This window comes from Nicotiana tomentosiformis, chromosome 4 (genome assembly GCF_000390325.3).
Source record: "Nicotiana tomentosiformis chromosome 4, ASM39032v3, whole genome shotgun sequence".
Classification (NCBI taxonomy): Eukaryota; Viridiplantae; Streptophyta; class Magnoliopsida; order Solanales; family Solanaceae; genus Nicotiana; species Nicotiana tomentosiformis.
Genome location: NC_090815.1, coordinates 78,713,824 through 78,726,600, shown reverse-complemented (window position 1 = coordinate 78,726,600; position 12,777 = coordinate 78,713,824). Strand labels below are relative to the sequence as shown.

General features: G+C 37.0%; 2 long non-coding RNA genes across 2 annotated transcripts; both read left to right on the top strand.

The window, feature by feature from the left end:
* Positions 1-253: 253 nt before the first annotated feature.
* On the top strand, positions 254-3,089 carry LOC104106601 (uncharacterized). The gene is made up of 2 exons (XR_688610.3): positions 254-453; positions 2,465-3,089. It is a non-coding gene; the product is annotated as an uncharacterized lncRNA (long non-coding RNA).
* Positions 3,090-7,286: 4,197 nt separating this feature from the next.
* Positions 7,287-9,106, top strand: LOC104106602 (uncharacterized). The gene is made up of 3 exons (XR_011415785.1): positions 7,287-8,290; positions 8,379-8,484; positions 8,574-9,106. It is a non-coding gene; the product is annotated as an uncharacterized lncRNA (long non-coding RNA).
* The last annotated feature ends 3,671 nt before the right edge of the window (positions 9,107-12,777 follow it).

The following is a 12,777-nucleotide window of genomic DNA, read 5'->3' as shown; positions in this document are numbered from 1 at the left end:
TACTCAGCAAGATAGGCTGATTGTCGACTGTTGTAGACCATGCTCACTAGTCTGTTTGTTGTATTGTTTAGGCTCTCACACTACTACAAAAAAGGCCTTTGACGGTAATTTTTAGCGGTAATAAGGCAATTATCGCTAATAAATTATTTAAGCTAAAAAATTAGCGGCACATGACCATTAGCCAGTAAAAGATATCCTTTTACCGGCAATAAAAAAAATTACCACTAAACATTACTAATTGAATTTTTTTTTTTATTTTAACTTTTCCCTCAGCACAAAAAGAGAAACATCTTTCCCTCCAATATTTTGGGCCGAGAATTATCGATTCCCTCCAATTAGAAAAGTTTAGGAAAACATACTCCCTTTAATCGAAAGAATACCATCGCTGCCATAGAAAACCTAAATCGCTTATGCGTCAATAACCTGCCATAGTCCCGTTGATTCTTTTCCCAAGTAAGTTCTCTCATCCCTGTTAACTTCTCTTTTTTCCCTGTTAACTTCTCTTCTTCCCTTGTTAAATCGGTTGCTTGCAATCGTTTTTCAATAGATTTTGGATTGATGCTGCTCGATTATTTATATGGATTGATTTACAGTGGATTGATGCTTGATGCTACTCGATTGTTTATACGGATTGATTTATAGTGTGTTGATGCTGCTCGATTATTTATATGGATTGATACTGCTCGATTGTTTATATGGATTGATTTACAATGGATTGATTTTGCTCGATTGTTTAATTCCTGTTAAAAGTAAGAACCTATTCTTTATGAACCAGTGATTAAGACTGAACCTAAAATAATTTCTTTTGCCCTTTAATTTGCCTCATGAGTTCACAGATGATCTTTGGCGTGATATACTACTGCCATGACTTTTTCTCTTATGTGTTAAAGGTTCATGTCATAGGTGTGAGGTTTGCTAGAGAAGCAATTATGAATAATCTATAAATTAGTGTGCTATTGAGTTAAAAGAAATAACATGGCTTTAGTAATTTGTAAGTGATTATGAACCTATACTAAGCAGAACATTTAAGATTTTAGTTAGAGTAGTAGTACAAAATTCCATCCTTTAGAGAGAATTTCATTAAGATAGTAAATAAGCTAATTAAGCAAGCTGTGGTATTTTTGTTTCTTTTCTGTCATCATGGTAAGGAATGACGGCTTATTCGAATTCATATAATGATATGATAGGCATTGCATCTTAGGAACTTATATTTGCTTAGGAAACTTTGATTTCAAGAGTTCATGTTTGGCTATAGATCTTTAAATAGGATGTGAATTTGTGAAAGTATAGCTTTTTCTGTGTTTGCTAAGTCGTTTGTGATAACTGGTTGCTGATAGATTGATAGTCGATTGATTGAATTCATTCCTCCTCTGTTCTGGTATTGTTTTATGAATTGGTTCCCTGTATGTTTTCTAACACTACTTTTCACTATGTAAAATCTCAATAGCCAATAGGACTCTCAACCATAGTAATTCATTCGTTTGTTAAGAAACAACTTGGATTGTTAGCAAAATTAAGAATCCTTCGACAATCAGTAGCCATTAGTTTCTTGGTAGTTATAGTCAGAATGTCCAGTCTTAAAAATTTGTATAATTTATAAGTTTAATAATTCTATTCTTAAAAAGTTTATGAACTAATATGGTGAAAATTGGCAAGTTGTCTTTGGCTAGATTTCTTTCTCATTTACATGTTTGTTCTATGATGACTACGATCTGTTTATAAATAGAAAAATATTCCATATCAATCCAGTCCCATGTAGTAGCCCCATGTCACTGCAATTATCGCCGTATTGTTAAAAAAAGTCCACACCCTTTTAGGCTTTGCATAATCTGTTGAATTTTTCAAGTTTATTTACTTTGTCTCTTTCTTGTCATGTTTGGTTAAGTAGTCTTTAATTGAAACTTTAGATAGATGATTTCATCGCAATTATATTGGTTATTTTAATATAAGTGTAGACTTTTAATATATAAACTAACTTATATTCCATTTAGCTGTAGAGCTAGTTAAACTAACGCTCAATGAACAAAAGAGTTAAAAATAAATTGGTAAAAATGGAGTATATATCTGGAAAGTCAACAAATAGGAGTAGTAAGTTTTAAAATTTTTAAAATATATGATATATGGTTCTTCTATAAAATATAAGTTTAATAGTTCTATTCTTAAAAGATTTATGAACCAATATATGAAAACCATAGAAGAAGTGTAATTTATAAGTTTAATAATTTTATTCTTAAAAAAAATTGAACCAATATGTGAAAATCATAGAAGAAATTAGAGAGAGTATAACTGTTTGATAGTTGAATTGTTAAAATGATAGTTTTAATAGATTTATGTTTGATAGTTTCAATTGTTAAAATGATATCTTTGAGCTATGGAATTACCTACTAATAAGATGGTTATTTTATTTTGAACTACCTTTTTGATTAATTCCTCCTTTTTACTAACGAATTTGTAGCTCTTGCAGTAATTATTGAAAAAAAAGGAATTTCTTGAATGTCATGGACAATCCTAAAAATAAAAGATGGATGTATTGTGATAGAGTTAATAAATAATATTTGGATGGAGTAGGTGATTTTTTAAATCATGCCTTTTCTAAGAAACATGGTAGAGAAAAAATTTCATGTCCTTGTACGGAGTGTGTGCTCATCCATCAAGTAAATCGGGCTACAACATATGATCATCTTGTGATTAATGGTATTGTACCGTCATATCATACTTGGTTTTGTCATGGGGAGTCTCTAAAGGGATCAAATAATGCTGGAGAAAATAACCACAGTCAGTCAACTCTAAGGGGCGATGATATACGAGGAATGATACATGATACATTTGGAGGTATTACACAATTCATGGATACTGACATTAGTGAAAGTGGTGGCAAGGAGAAAAACGTACAAGAGAATACTGCTCATTCATCTAGAAATCAACCTCATCTAGAGGTGGATAAGTTTGAATGGCTCATGAAGGAGGCAAATGAAGAACTATATCATGGATGTAAGAAATTTAGCAAACTGTACTTTTTGCTGCATATGTATCGTATAAAATGCATGTTCAAATGGTCAAATAAATCTTTTAATTCTTTGCTTGGACTATTGAAAGATGCGTTGCCTGAAGGAGAAAAATTGTCTCCTTCTTTCTATGAGACCAAAAAGATAGTTGAAGGCTTGAGCTTAAAGTATGAAAAAGTTCATGCTTGTCCCAACGATTGCATGCTTTTTAGAAAAGAGTTTGCTAATAAAAATGTTAATGAATGCAAATTTTGTGGGGCTTCTAGATAGAAAAATGATGCTAGAAAAATTCCAGCAAAGGTCCTACGGTATTTTCCTTTAAAACTAAGGCTACATAGATTGTTTATGTCTTCAGAAACTTCTAAAGCAATGCGATGGCATCATGAAAAGCGCAGCAAAGATGGAGTTCTACGACATCCTGCAGATTCAGAAGCTTGAAAAAATTTTGATAGTAAATATCTCAAATTTGCTGGAGATCCTCGCAATGTGCGCCTAGGATTAACTTCTGATGGGTTTAATCCATTTGGCACAATGCGAACGGTACACAGTATATGACCAGTGATTTTAATGCCATATAAACTTCCACCATGGATGTGCATGAAACAAGAGTTCTTCATTTTGTCCTTACTTGTTCCCAGACCAAAAGTGCCTAGCAATAATATTGATGTCTTTTTGCAACCTTTAATAGAAGATTTAAATGAATTATGGGATGTTGGGATAGAAACATACGATGCCATTACTAAGGAGATATTTCAAATGCGAGCAACTCTTATGTGGACTATAAATAATTTTCCAGCATATGGTACTCTCTCTGGATGGTGCACTTATGATCGGTTTGCATGCCCTTCTTGTAACATAAGCACTCAATCTAGAAGGCTCACACATGGCAGAAAGTTTTGTTACATGGGGCATCGACGCTTCTTGAAGTCGGGACACAAATATCGGAATGATGCAAAATCGTTTGATGGTACTAAAGAAACATGACGTGCACCTTGTCCAGTATCTGGGTCATTAGTGTTGAATCAAGTTAAAGATATAAGATTTACTCTCGGCCAGTCGAGTGAAGGGGTAAGTGGAGTGATGAAAAACACATGGAAAAGAGGAGTATTTTTTTCGATCTTCCTTATTGGAAGTCTAACTTGGTGCGCCATAATCTTGATGTGGTACACATAGAAAAGAATATGTGTGTATCACGACCCAAAATCCAACTAGTCGTGATGACACCTAACCCAACCTGCTAGGTAAGCCAACTTTCAACTATCCAATTCCAATAATAATTATTTAAAGTAATTTAAGTGAATAAACATCTTAATCTTATATATCTCCCAAGAACTGGTAGTACAAAACATCTAAGGCTACCCTGAACAAAAGGCAGCTACAACAGGAACGCAGGTACATCTTCAAGTCCCGCAACCATCGAGCACTGCAACAATAGCAGCCAACATCTGCACACAATGTGCAGAAGTATAGTATCAGTACAACCGACCCTATGTACTGAGTAAGTAACAAACCTAGCCGTAGGTTGAAAGTAGTGACGAGCTTCCACCAAGTCGGGTCCAAAACTAATAGTCCACAATAATCCATAACAACATAAAGCAAATAATACCAGAAATAACTCAGGGATAAAATACTAAGCCAAATAATGATTTCAAAAATTATAGTTCTTCCTTTCAAATATCTCAGTGAAAACTCAAATCGTTTGCCGAAGTTTCCAATAATATAAATAGTTTGAAAACAATAAATTTCTTCCAAAATCTTGTCAATAATAAATAAGATGTTTTATTTTCCTTCCGGATAACCCGTGTAAAAACAAATGCATTACTATGCCCATCTGTCAAAAATATGTGAGAAATCATGAACGATGTGAGCATGAGAAAAAATACTTCTCTATGCCTGTATGTCATGTGTGCATGCCAATGCGATGCAATTCAGTGATAAAATCATAAACAGCCCCTCAGGCAGAACATCACTCATATACAGCCCCTCGAGCAACCTCACAGTCACTCGTGCCACTCGGGCATACCTCACAATTACTCTTGACACTCGGGCAAACCTCACAATCACTCTTGCCACTCGGGGCATACCTCACAATCACTCATGCCTCCCAGTCACTCAGCACTCGGCACTCGGCACTCGCACTCAGTAGGTACCTGCGCTCACTGGGGGTGTGTATAGACTCCGGAGGGGCTCCTTCAGCCCAAGCGCTATAATCTGCACAGACAACTCACGTGCCATAATAATAAAGTATGCTGCATGCGGGCAGCCCCGATCCACACTCATCCTCACAAATCAGGCCCTCGGCCTCACTCAGTCATAAAGTATGCTGCAGGCGGGTAGCCCCCATCCACACTCATCCTCACAAATCAAGCCACTCGGGCATTTCAGTAAAACAGGGCATTCGGCCCAAAACATTTATATGCATCAAAATAGAGTCATAAAACTGAGTTATGATATGCAATGAAATGAATATGACTGAGTATGAATTTTTAATTTAACACAATAATTCACAGCGATATGACCTCTGTGGGTCCCAATAATACTGACACATAGCCTCAACATGATTTTTAATATGCTTTTCAGCTCAATTTCTTTGACACATAAAACCGCATGAAAAATGCCAAGATTATTTAACTATAAAATTCCACAGAAATAATTATATCACAATTTCTATAGTGCACGCCCACACGCCCGTCGCCTAGCATGTGAGTCACCTCCCAACAATTCACAAAATACATATATTTAGGGTTCATACCCTCAACTCCAAGATTAGAAGAGTTACTTACCTCGAACAAGTTGAATCCAATGTCGAGCAAGCTAAACAATGCTCCAGAAATCCCATTATGTGCGTATCAACTTCCAAACGGCTCAAATCTAGTCACAATTAATTTGATTCAGCCCACAAAATTTATAGGAATTAATTCCATATCAGAATACTAATATTTTTATAAAATCCGAAATTACGCCCCAAAAATCACCCGTGGGGCCCATGTCTCGCAATCCGACGAAACTCACAAAATACGACAACCTATCCAATTATAAGTTCAACCATACTAATTTCACTCAAATCCGACTCCAAATCGGCATTCAAACTTGAAAAGTTCGTTTTGTGACATTATAGAAATTTCCTTCTATTTCTCTTGAAGATTCAATAATCTTACACCAAAAATGACGATGAATTCATGGAATATAATCACAAGGGAGTTAAAAACACTTACCCCAAGTTGTGTGAAAAATTTCCTCTCCAAAATCGCCCAAACCGAGCTCCAAAATATCCAAAATGAGAAAAATTCTCGGAACCCTCATTTTTAAACACTACCCAGGCATTTCTGCACCTGCGGTGCTTGGGCTCGCACCTGCGCATCCGCATTTGCGGACAAGAATGCGCGCCTGCGGAAAACAGCCGGCCCTCTAAAAACTCGCATCTGCGGTGATATTCTTGCATCTGCGGGCTTCGCAGATGCGCATTCCCTTTCGCACTTGCGGCCTCGCAGATGCGGCAAATTCCTCGCACCTGCGAGCACTGCCCAGTCCCACTCTTGGCCGCTTCTGCGGCTTATTTCACGCACATGCGGCTTCGCACCTACGATCAAAATCTTCGCAGGTGCGATCACACCAGTAGGCAGCAGTTCCAGCATTTCCTTAAGTCCAAATTTGATCCGTTAACCGTCCGAAACTCATCCGAGGCTCCCGGGACCTCAACCAATTGTATCAACAATTCCCATAACATAACACGGACCTACTCGAGGCCTCAAATCACACCTAACGACATCGAAACGATGAATTACTCCTCAATCCGAAATCATTGAACCTTGAAACTTCAAATTCTATAACTTACGTCGAAACACATCAAATCACGCCCGATTGACCTCAAATTTTGCACACAAGTCACATTTCACATTACAGACCAATTCAAATTTCCAGAATCGGATTCTGACCCCGATATCAAAAAGTCAACTCCTCGGTCAAACTTTCCAAAAATTTAACTTTCGGCAATTCACGCCAAATTCCACTACGTACCTCCAAATAATTTTTCGGACACGCTCCTATGTCCAAAATTACCATACGGAGCTATTGGAATCATCAGAATTAAATTCCGAGGTCGTTTACATATAAGTCGACATCCGATCACTATTTTAACTTAAGCTTTATTCCTTGGAACTAAGTGTTCCAATTCATTCCAAAACCTCACCGGATCCGAACCAATTACCCCGACAATTCACACAACAGCTGTAAAGTATAATTTGAGCAGTAAAGGGGAAAGCAAGGTTGTAATACTTAAAATGACCGGTCGGGTTGTTACAGTGTGATAACTTAATTTATACATTATTAGATATTGGTAAAAAGTCTAAAGATAACTTAGAAGCTCGATTGGACTTGAAGGAGATGAAAATAAGACCAAGTTTATGGCCTCAATATCGAGCTAGTGGGAAAGCATATCTTCCTCCTACTTTTTTCACAATGTCTCAGAAGGAAAATGAGTTGTTTTATGAAGTACTACAAAATGCCAGGTTTCCAGATGGCTATGCGTCTAATATCTCATGTTGCATTCGCAAACGGAAGATATCTGGGCTAAAAACTCATGATTGTCATGTTATAATGCAAGAACTTATTCCTCTTGCCTTGCGAAGATCAGTAGATAAAAGAGTTAGTTCCACTTTAATTGAACTATGCACATTCTTTCGTGTTCTGTGTAGCAAAGAACTAAAAGTAGAAGAATTAAAGTTACTTGAAGAAAAAATTCCAGAAATATTGTCTACTATGGAGAAACTTATCCTCCCAGGATTCTTTACTATTATGATACATTTGATAATTTACTTGGCAACTGAGGCTAAACATGCGGGGCCAGTACATTGTACATTATCGCTGGATGTACCCAATTGAGAGGTATGAAGAATATCACTGAATTTTTATTATATATCTTTAGTTGTTAAATATTATAATATCAAACTAATACCATTATTTTATTCCATAGGTATTTGGGTACTTTAAAATCATATGTTCGTAATCGTGCATGTCCAGAAGGTTCGATAGTTGAAGCATACATAGCAAATGAGTGTATGCATTTTGGTCACGTTATTTGGAGGGTGGAGATTCAAGGTCTTATTGTTCAAGAAAATACAGTGCTGAGATTGAGCATGAGACTAGTAAAGAAGAATGTCTTTTTCCAACTATTGGGAGTCGTACGGTAGAGTAGATGTATTTGAGTTAGATGAGAAAACATGGTTGCAAGCACATCGACATGTGCTTTTCAATTGCGAGTCAGAAGTGGTTGAGAATTATAAAAAGTAAATGTTATATCTATTATTTAATATATATATATATATATATTACTTAATTGATAACAAAATTAATATATGCGAGTTACATGAATAGGGAACATATTGCTGAAATCAAGAGATCACTTCGTAAGTGTCGTTTGACACAACATCAACTTGATCGTGTGCATTTCGATACATTTCATGAGTGGTTCAAGGAGCAAGTAAGTAGTAGGACTAACTCATTGGTTACGTTAAATTATTGTCCTTGTACAGATATCCACATTGATGGTTGTATCTTTTATTTGGTTAGGTAAAGAAGCTTGAAGCCACATCTAACATCTTAAAGGATGTTAAAGTCCTTGCACAAGGGCCGAGTTACATTGCAAAAACATTTCATGCATTCGATGTAAATAACGGGTATCGGTTTTGAACGAAGCAAAGTGAAGAATTTAAGGTGACACAAAATAGTGTTGTTATGGTCGTTTCAAAGATTGAAAGTTATGCAAGTACAAGTGACAATACTCCAAAGTCTGTAAATATCATATATTATGGCAGATTGAATGATATTGTGGAGTTAAACTACTATGAAGAATTTAAGGTTGTCTTATTTAAGTGTGATTGGGTTGATGTAACCAAAGGTAGGGGAGTTAAGGAAGATGACTTGGGTTTCACACTTGTGAATTTCTCACGCCTAACAGACTCTGGCGATCGAGAATGTCATGGGCCCTTTATTTTTGCAGAACAAGCTCAACAAGTAATATTTGTACAAGATCCTGAAGATCATGAATGGTTTGTCCCTAGGTTAATTAAACCTCGAGATATTTTTAATATGGGAGAGGAAAATAGTTTGTAGTTTGAGTCATCAATGCAGAGTGATGCCACTGACTTATCTCTCTTAGAAAATGCTCGCGTTCCTATCACGACCCAATTTTTCCTCCGTTGAGTATCGTGATGGCACTTAGTCTTAGGGACTAGGTAAGCCTAATAATTACTAAATAATAATAATAATTAAATAACATATAACAATTTTTTTGAAATAGAAATCTCTATAAAATTTATAATTCCCAAAACCGGTAGTACAAGTCATAAGCTCTACAGAGTTTGTTATAATTTTCTTAATACAACTGTTTGAAATAAAGTAAACACTGTGAATACAAATCAGAAGGTGACTCTGAAGCCTGCGAACGTAGCAACAAGTTTACCTTGAGTCTCCACAGCAATAATCCGCACAGCTAGCTAATGATCAACTGACTTCAAAATACATGGATCTGTACAAAAATATGAAGAAGTGCAGTATGAGTATACCACGGCGGTACCCAACAAGTATCGAGACTAACCTTAGTGGAGTAGTGACGAGGTACAGTCAAGACACCTACTGGACTAAATAACCTGAACAAGTATAAGTATATGAACAACGGAGAGTATGACATCTACATAAGGGCTACGCGAAATGGCAAATAATACGGTAATTTCAGTAAGAAAGGAAAACAACAACTATCAGCGGAATACCATGATAATGACACAGTAGATGTACGGAAACATGGTCTAAATCCAGCGACCACAAATAAATGAAAGGCAAATAACAACTCAACAAAATGACCGCTTTCACACCGGGTTTTAGCCAAAAACCTCCACGAGGTACCGAACCTCAGAATATTCACAACTCACGGGTCCCAATTCCTGAACCCTAACACTTAGCATCCTGTGCTCTCATTATAATTTATAACAGCACTGACGACTCACGTGCCAATTAGAGCCATTCTCACATAGAAGGCAAGTAAACAAGGGTGTGCATCTATACTCAACAATATCAAGAAAACCTCTTAACCGATAAGAGTGCTTAACTACGTGTATGCTTGTGCAATTGTCCTAACATAGTTCATGCCAGCTAGTAAGTATAGAAAAATAAATGGACAGCACATAGAATGTTTTCCCACAACTTTCCACAAGATAAAGCTCACACAGGTAAGTGTACCATTGCGCAAATATCAACAACAAGAATGCCCCCAGGCCATCACAAGTTATCAGAAATCAATCCCTGACACAGCCCACCTTGTCTGTCCACGTGTGTAATAGTAAAGTGAATGCCCGCCTTGTCTCGCCACATGTGCATAATAATGTTCCAACCTTGTCTCGCCACATGCGCAACCCACATATATATATAGCCCGCCTTGTCACGCCGCATGTGCAATCATAAATATTAATAATAGCATGGAAGAAACCTCGTGCAACCCAATAACACTCGCACAACAGAAACCTTATGCATCACAATAACAACAACCGCACGACAGAAACCTCGTGCATCACAACAACTAGTACAACAACAACAATGACAATAATACAAGGGTACGACAAATAAGTCAACTCAGAGATACCAGAACTCAAGAAACAGAGGAACTAATTCACAAGGAGTAGGCACAACAGAGAATGCTAGTCATAATAAGAACAACTCAACAAGAAAGGAAATACTATGTAACAACGGTCCACAATATACAATTAGACAACGAGGGATTTAACACAAGTCGAATAATTCCAAATAAGGACAAGTCAACTAAATTATAGGATGGCTAACTTCTTTTTAAGGTTGGGCAATTAGGGAAGAGATACAACAAATTCAATAAGAATAAGCATCAGAAAGATAATCATAGCCTCAATAAAGGGTGAACAATTGTAGAAGAGATAATTATACTTCAAATAAAGATAAGCAGTTAGGAAAGGAAAACATAGCAATAGAAGAGATAACAATTTCAGTTAAGGCACAGATAGATCAAATAAGCAACAAGAGTAGATCATGAAGCAATTAATTCTAATTAAAGCAGGTAGAGGTGGACTAGTAATTAAGAAACATGATCATAATGAGAACAACTACATATTCAGTGAATACAAGGACCTAAGAACCCTAAAACTCAAATTTTCCACAAATAAGTCCGAGCACGTACTCGTCACCTCGCGTACACGGACTACAATTAGCATAGAAGACTAAAATCCTAAGGGGTAGGTTCCCCCACACAAGGTTAGACAAGATACTTACCTCAAAGAAGACAGACCGATACTCAAATATGAACTTCTCGGGTGAAATGGCCTTCAGACGGCTCAAATCTATCCAAAATAACTTCAAAGCACAAATAAAACTCATAAGAAACTATTCCGGATCATAAAGCCTCAATCTTTATCAAAATCTAAAAATCGACCCAAAAGTTGACACCCGGGCCCGTACCTTGGAACCCAACAAATTTCACAAAATTCGAACACCCATTCCGATACGAGTTCAACCATACTAAAATTATCAAATTCCGATACCAATTCGTCCCTCAAATCATAATATTTTATTTTGAAAATGTTCTTCAAAAACCTCCATTTTCCTCAACTCAAAATACAAATTAAATGATAAAAATAAAGACAAAATCATAAAATATAATAAACGCTAGGTAAAGAACACTTATCCAATCGATTTGATTGAAAACCCACAAAGAATCGCTCAAAACCGAGCTCTACAAGTCAAGATATGATAAAAATTGCCTAACCCTCGATTTGAAGATCTTATATTCTGCCCAGATGATTATGCATCGCGAACACGGAGGAAGGATCACGTTCGCGAAGAAGAAAAATGAGGCTGCCAAGAAGTGCTTCGCGAACGCGAAGACAAGCTCGCGAACGCCGAAAAGAAATAATTACTGCCCGAAATTAGTGCTACGCGATTGCGAACAAACATATGTGATCGCGAATAAGGAAATTGATGGCCCGGGAACTAAGCTACGCGAACGCAAAGAGACAGGTGCGAACACGAAGAAGGGAAAAGAAGACCTTCACGATCGCGAATAGGATCACACGAAGGCAAAGAACAATAATTCATTCTCCACAAATTGCACTACGCGAATGCGGAAGAAGTGACACGAACGCAATTAAGGAAACCAAATGGCAGAAACCAACAGTCCAAAAAAAGTAGAAATTGCCCCGTAGCCCATCCGAAACACACCTGAGGCCCCTGAGACCCCGTCTAAACACATAAACAAGTTTTATATCCTAACATGGACTCGCTCGGGGTCTCAAATCACATCAAACAATGTCGAAACTACAAATCGCGCCATGAATCGAACTTATGAACTTTCAAATCTTCCAACTTCAAAAACTCGTGCCGAAACTTATCAAATCAACCCGGAATGACGTCAAATTTTGCAGGCAAGTCCCAAATGACATAATGGAGCTGTTCCAACTCCCGGAATTGCATTCCGACCCATATATTGCCAAAGTCAACTCTTGGTCAAACCTCTCAACCTTCAAAACTTCAACTTTTCCAACTTTCACCGAAATGCTCCAAATTACCCTACAGACCTCCAAATCCAAATCCGGATGCACGCCTAAGTCCAAAATCACAATTCTAAGCTGTTGGAATCATCCAAAACCCATTCCGAAGCCGTTTATACAAAAGTTAAATTACGGTCAACTCTTACCGCTTAAGCTTCCAAAACTTGAATCCTCCTTATGATTTGACTCCGAATCATCCGGTAACTGAA